Below are 7,682 nucleotides of genomic sequence, written 5' to 3'. Positions count from 1 at the left end.
ATGTACTAGGGAATAGTACTTTTTGGGAGAATGTGTGACTAAAAAATAAAAATAAAAATTCGATTGACATGTAATATTATTTTATGGAAGAATGTATAGTTGAAAAGACTAGTGAGAAAAATGTATTAAAATTGTAAAGGATGTCAAACAAGGACTTGAGCAGTTAAAGTCCGAAAATAAAAAAAGATACCAAATTAAAGGCCATAGAAGGCTTTAACTGGATTGCAGAGCGAAAACCTAGAAACTTAAAATCAAGCGAATAACAAACTTTAAAATTATACTACATCAGATTAGAAAATGTATATGGCTTTAACTCTATGAATTCCAAACTTGATGACTTGTATCCAAGATCAGAAAAATGTAGTTGAGCATAATTAGAAATAATTCAAATATTGCCCCAGTTTGGCCCCATTAAATTTCATTCCTTTACATTCTACTTTTCGCTCACCTATTTTCAACAACACGATCTTTCATAAAATAATATTATACGTAAAATCGAAAAGCTTTTCCTTCTTTCTCAACCATTCATTTATCAAAAAAACACTGTTACACTCATTTTCAATTCTAGAAAATGGGGCCAAACAGGGGGCATTATCTACATCAGATTAGAAAATGCAGTTGCCAATCAGTAACTCCTCAGGAAATTAAATCCACAAAGAATTTTCTATAGGAACAAGATAAGAACAACAACAACCTATTTTTACTGATTAAGTAAATCACTTAATCTAAGAAATTCAATATTGAAGAACAACGTAAAAATTACCCGAAAAATCAGTCTGAATCCCTAAAGAAGAGAAGTTTCTATCGAGATTAGAAAGTTAAACATAGAATGACGAGATGAGAATAGAAATGGGGGAAATTCCCGTGAGCATGGAATCAGGGATTTGAAGTATTATTCATCTGAAATCACACGAAATGAATGAGTTTATACAGTATAAATAGGCGCCAAAAGTAACTAACAATACAACTAACTTCCAATTGGCATTACTAACATGCTAACCGTGTTTTAACTATATAAATAGTATTGCTTCTAATACCCCCCCCCCCTCAAGATGTGCTGTAAATATCTTTCAAACACATCTTGGACAGCAAAGGAGTAAGGCTGGATGGAGGCAGAGGCTTGGTGAAGACTTCTGCAAGTTGATGTTTTGAACAGACTGGTAGAAGTTTAATGATCTCAGCATTGATTTTGTCATGAATGAAATGACAATCGATTTCAATGTGTTTCGTTCTCTCGTGAAAAATCGGGTTAGAGGCAATCTGAATTGCAGCATGGTTGTTACAATATAGCATGGCAGGAGATGAAACATTAAGCTGAAAATCTTTTAACAATTGGTTGATCCAAAGGATCTCACTGACAGTGGAGGCAAGTGCCCTATATTCCGCTTCAGCAGATGATCAAGATATGGTTGGTTGTTTCTTTGACTTCCAAGAAACCATAGAGTTGCCAACAAAGATGCAAAAATCGATGGTAGACTTTTTGTATCAATGCACAATCCCCAATCAGCATCCGAAAAGGCTCGAACTGGAATAATTGGATTAGAATGCAATTGTGATGAAAAGAAAATACCCTGTCCAGGATTGCCCTTCAAGTATCGCAGTAGGTGATGAACTGCCTTTAGGTGTGTCATCCTTGGTTGAGACATGTATTGACTCAATTTATGTACGACAAAAGTGATGTCAGGTCGTGATAGTGGCAAGTATATCAATTTCCCAATTAACCGTCGGTAATGAGAGGCATTCGGAAGTAAGTCTCCCTCATGTATGCTGAGAGCTGATCTTGGTTCCATAGGGTTGTTGACAGGTTTGCAGTCTAGGTAATCGACATCTTCAAGTAACTGCATTGTATATTGTCTTTGTAATATAACAATTCCTGATGATGATTGAGCAATTTCTATCCCCAAGAAGTATTTCAAGCAACCCAGATCTTTGAGCTTGAATTGAGAGTGTAGAAATGTCTTTATGGAGTTGATAACTTGAAAATTTGGTCCAGTGATGACAATGTCATCCACATATACCAACAAAGGCACAAAATTATCTTCAGAGCCTTTAGTGAATAAGGAGTAATCTGCCTTAGATTGGGTGAAACCATGTTGTAGTAGAGCATGAGTAAACTTTGAATTTCATTGTCTAGAGGGTTGTTTAAGTCCATAGATGGACTTGTACAGTTTACAAACGAGTTTCTCCCCCTGTTTGGATGGCTTAAGTAATTCATACCCAAGTGGCAGATCCATGTAAACTTCCTCAAACAAATCACCATTTAAAAAGGCATTATTTACATCTAACTGGACCAGGTGCCAGTTAAATTGGGCTACAAGAGTGAGTAACACTTTAACAGTAACATTTTTGGCCACTGGAGAGAAGGTGTCAAAGTAGTCTAACCCTTCTTGTTGGGTGTAACCTTTTGCAACGAGACGTGCCTTGTGCCTTTCGAGTGAACCATCTTATTTGTATTTGTTCTTAAAAATCCATCTGCAGCCTACAGAGTGCTTTCCAGGAGGTAGAGGCACAATAGACCAAGTGTGGTTGTTTTCCATGGCATCCAATTCAAGCTTCATTGCTTCTAGCCAATGAGGTAATTCGATAGCTTGATGGAAGAATTGAGGCTCAAACTGAGATGAAATAGATAATGCGAAATGTCTGTGATGCTTAGACAACTTTTGATAGGAAATGAAATGACCAATGTCGTGTGGGGAAGGTGGAGCATAGTGATGAAATTGGGAGATCAGATTACAGTGATAGTCATGAAGGTATTTTGGGGGTCTGGTGGATCTTCTGGATTTTCGAATATCATGACCAGATGGTTCAATGGAATGTGGTTGGTCAGTGGAATTAGAATTATGAAGCTGTATAGGATGATTTTTCCCAGTAGATAAAGTGCAATTGGGATCTGCAGGCTGTTTATTAGGATTAGTTTGAATCTAGTTTGGTTGGACAGGTAAATCAAGATGAGGAGACAATGTAGGAGATGGCAGTACTAGATCAGGAAAAGGATCTAGTATTTGATCAGACTCTACAATGGTATGATAAGGGAATATTTCCTCATGAAAAATAACATCTCTGGATAAAAAATTTGTTTTGATGCAGCATCAAGTAATTTGTATCCCTTTACTCCTGAAGGGTAGCCTAAGAACACACACAACTTGGCTTGTGGTTGAAATTTATTTCTGTGTGCTGTGAGTGTATATGCAAAGCCCAAACACCCAAAGACTCGAAGGTTGGAATAATCAGCAGGTTTACCATATAAGATCTCATGAGGTGTTTTATGGTATAAGATAGGAGGGAGGGTTCTATTGATGAGATAAGCTGCTGTTAATACACATTCAGACCATAAATTAATAGGGATTCTACACTAGAAGAACAAGGCTTGGGCAACATTTAGAAGGTGATGATGTTTTCATTCCACAACTGAGTTTTGTTGAGGTCTTTCAACACAACTAAATTGGTGCAATACCCTTTTTTCAGCAAAGAACTCTTTGAAAGACAATCATGTGCAGTATCTGACCTGAAACTTTTAATTTGTGCACCAAATTGTGTAGCAATCATACTGAAGAAACGATGCACAGCCTTCGCAGCATCAGATTTTTGACGCAACATATATATCCAAGTAAATTTGGAGCAATCATCAACTAAGGTTAAAAAATATTTGTGCCCGGAGTGTGAAGGAATGTGATATGGCCCCCATATATCACAGTGCAATACATCAAACGGCTTGCTGGACAGTTTATTATTTGACTCAAATGATAGTCTTCGTTGTTTAGCAATAGGACAAATATAACAAGGAAGCTGCCTATTCAACTTTGAAACATCACAAGCTACTTGATTTTTTAATACATCTAATCGTTTAAAGGACAGATGTCCAAGTCTGTTATGCCATATATGGGCAGAAACATTACCAATAAAGTTATTTGAAAATGAATCAAGATCTCTTGTATGAAGTACATACAACCCGTGCACTTTATCACCCTTGCCAATCATCCTCTTGGTTGTAGTCTCTTGAATGAGAAATTGATCATGGGAAAAATTTAATGTGAGGTGTGAACCAATAGTCAATGCACTGACGGATAACAAATTCAGTTTGAACTGTGGTACGAATAAAACATTATGCAGCACCAGTTTAGGACTTAGTCTGATATCTCCACATAGGTTGACTGTTATTCGTGTGTGATTTGGCAGAGTGATACTTGCATCATCAACCTTTCTTAGTGTCATAAAGGCATCACCAGTACAACATACATGTTTAGTGGCCCCTGAGTCCACTATCCATGTCTCTTTATTAGCAAAGACAAGATTATCAGATATGGAGTGACAAATACCTGTAGCTCCCGAATTATTCTATTTGTCTTGATCAATGGAAGCAGTGTTTGAACTTGAAGCTAAGTGACTTGACAGCACATTCATCAGTTGTTGTTATTGACTGGAATTGAGGTTTTGCATAAAATTCTCCATGCTAGGTTGTTGATCCATTTGATGAACGGTCGACAGCTGATTAACAGGATTATTTGCAAAATAGTTTTGGAAGTTATCCCTTGATTTTGACTTGTATCCTGGTGGATACGTATGGATCTTGTAACATTTATCAATTGAATGTCCATGGTACTTACAATGAGTACAGTAGGGTCTTTCCTTCCTTTTAACATTCTAAAATTACTGATCCTATTTCCATCATAACGAGAACCAAAATTCATCATTGGCTTTGTATTGTCAGATTTTACGGCAAATGCAGCAGCACCATTTACATCATTTCCCACCGATTGTGCACTCAATTTCCTTTGATTCTCTTCCTGTACCATTATTGCAAAAACTTTATTAATTGGTGGTATAGGATCCATAAGTAGGATCTGGCCTCTAGCTTGGGATAACGAATCATTCAACCCCATAAGGAATGACATGATGTATTCCATTTGATAGTATTTGTTTATCTCCTTAATTCCACCGCATGTACACTTTCCACAGTTGCAATTTGGTTGAAAGTTACTTAACTCTTCTCACACAGTCTTCAATTTTGTAAAATACACACTTATGTTGCTTTGATCTTGAGTTAGACTCATTAGATCTTTCCACAATTGGAAAATCCGAGGTCCATTGCTTTGTTGAAATCTTTCTTTGAGATCATGCCAGATCTCGTGAGCTGTAGATGCATAGATGATGCTAGCTGAAATTTCCTTCGAAATCGAATTGAGTATCCATGATATGACAATATTATTGTTTCGAATCCATGAATTGATCAAATCAGGACTTGCATCTTCTGGTTTCTTGATAGATCCATCAATGAATGACAGTTTGTTCTTCACCGAAAGTGCAATGGTCATTGCACGGCTCCATGATGGGTAATTTTCACCTGTTAATAGTTGAGACACAGGCACCAATCCAGGACTATTTGAATGGTGAAGAAAATACGGACTTGATGGTTCATCAATGGCGGACTTGCTCATGGATGAATGCACATCAGAGTTAGCTTCAGATGATGCTGATTCCATTCTAACAGAATCGCAGATGTGAATTTTACAAATGATGAAGAAGAAGATGAAAGCTAGAAGGTATATGCTCTGATACCATATTAGAGCCAATATGAACTGTAAACTGCTGAAATATTATTCATCTGAAATCACACGGAATGAATGAGTTTATACAATATAAATAGGCGCCAAAAGTAACTAACAATACAACTAACATCCAGCTGGCATTACTAACATGCTAACCGCGTTTTAACTATACAATTAGTATTGCTTCTAATAGATTACACCAGGGAAATGGGAGAAGGTGTCAGAAGATGGAGATTTTCAAACAACAACAATCACACCTAAATTATTATTATTATTATTATTATTATTATTTAGATTTCATGGGCTCGTTGACTATGACAATTGATTTTTCGACGTGGACCTCAATATTAAAGAAGAAGTCAAAAATTATGATTGACTTAAGGAAATAATAGTAAAAAAATTAATTTTTTTGGGTGAAAGATCAAAATCAAACATGCACAAATGAGAAAATCTAAATTTTGATTAGATTCTAATAGAAATTAATGAAACACGTCATTAAAAATTTATGAATTATGGGGAATATATAATTAAAATTAATCGTGAATTTTAACTTAATTTTTAACAAATCCAAACACGAACTTAAGTTAAGGCTCTCAAAATTTTCACAGAGTAGTGTTATTCGATCTTTAAAAGTTTTGTTTTATATTTTTTAATCTATTTAATTTTTAAATCTTATGAATTTAATTAGAGAAACTTTAATAATGCTTCTCCTTATAGTTTTGAGTAACGAGAAGGTAGCATGTAATTTTAACTCGCACATTGATAATTTTAGCCCTTATTTGAGATCCTTTTTTTTGAAAAAAAAATGTATTTTTAAATAGTGCTTTGACATCATTTCAACCACATTCTTCAATAAAATAATATTACACTTATATTCAAACTTTTCCTTAGTTTATAACACACATTCCACATTAATATACTATTCAAAAATGCATTTTTTATGACAAAAATGGGGCTCTAACAAGTGCTTAGACTATTCATTATTTATGGACTTTGATTCACATATGCTATGGGTCTCATGAAGTGTATGGTTAAAAAATGAATAAACATAGTGAGTGTAGTGAAACGTGTGATTATAGAAGAAATTTGATCAATTTATTTTAGCAAAAAATATCTCATGAAATAGACTCTTAGCCTATGTTTGGCCTTCATTCTCCTTCTCATTCTTTTTCTCTCTCTTATTTTTAACCACACAATCTTTCATAAAATAAATATTACACGCAAATAAAAAAATTCATTTTTTTTCAACCACACATTTAAAAAAAAATACTATCCAATCATTAAAATTTAAAAAGAATGGGATCAAATGAGGTATTAATGTGTATTTGATTGTGAGTATGAAATTTGTGATAGGCGGATAAAAGAGAGGGGGTATATGAGAGAGAGAGAGAGAGAGAGAATTGCTTGAAAAATAAAAATCCACCACTTCCAAAATAAAATGTTTTTTTTTTATATTTTTGAATAAAATATAATCACGTGACCAAATTTTGAAAAATATTTTCCATTAAAAAAATGTCAATTAAACACCTCATATGTAGGAATTCAGTGAAAATGATATTTTCCATAATAATAATAATAATAATAATAATCAACCAAACACATCCTTACTGTAAATGAGTAATATATGAAAAAAAATTATTGGATCTAGTGGCTTTTGATCTCCTTTTGTTAAAATTTCTAAATAATTTATAAGTAATCAAATTTCATTTTAAATCACAGATTTCAATAAACTTATGATTACTATATATTTATAACACATTTGTCCCCCATTAATTTCATTTCATTACGTTTCATTTTTATCTCTCCTATTTTTAACCACGCAATCTTTCATAAAATAATATTACACGTAAATCGAAAACTTTTCTTTCTTTTTCAACATCTATTTAAAAAAAATACTATTCCACCAATTAATTTTTTCACAAAATGAGGGCCAAACGGGAGCTTATTTTTCACTCATTTTTATTTATTTACAAATTGAACAATTTATTAACCCTTGCATACATGCTTTACGAATTTAAGTTTCACGTCCAAAAACTTATAATGAAAGTCATTTGCATGAAATGTCATGTGATAGTTTAATGAAAATTTGGACAGTTTATGCTCATATAGACTTAGTCCTTATTGGACAACCATAAT

The sequence above is a fragment of the Olea europaea genome, chromosome 1, assembly GCF_002742605.1.
Source record: "Olea europaea var. sylvestris chromosome 1, O_europaea_v1, whole genome shotgun sequence".
Taxonomy (NCBI): domain Eukaryota; kingdom Viridiplantae; phylum Streptophyta; class Magnoliopsida; order Lamiales; family Oleaceae; genus Olea; species Olea europaea.
The sequence above is the reverse complement of the archived record's forward strand: the minus strand, read 5'-3'. Positions refer to the sequence as shown.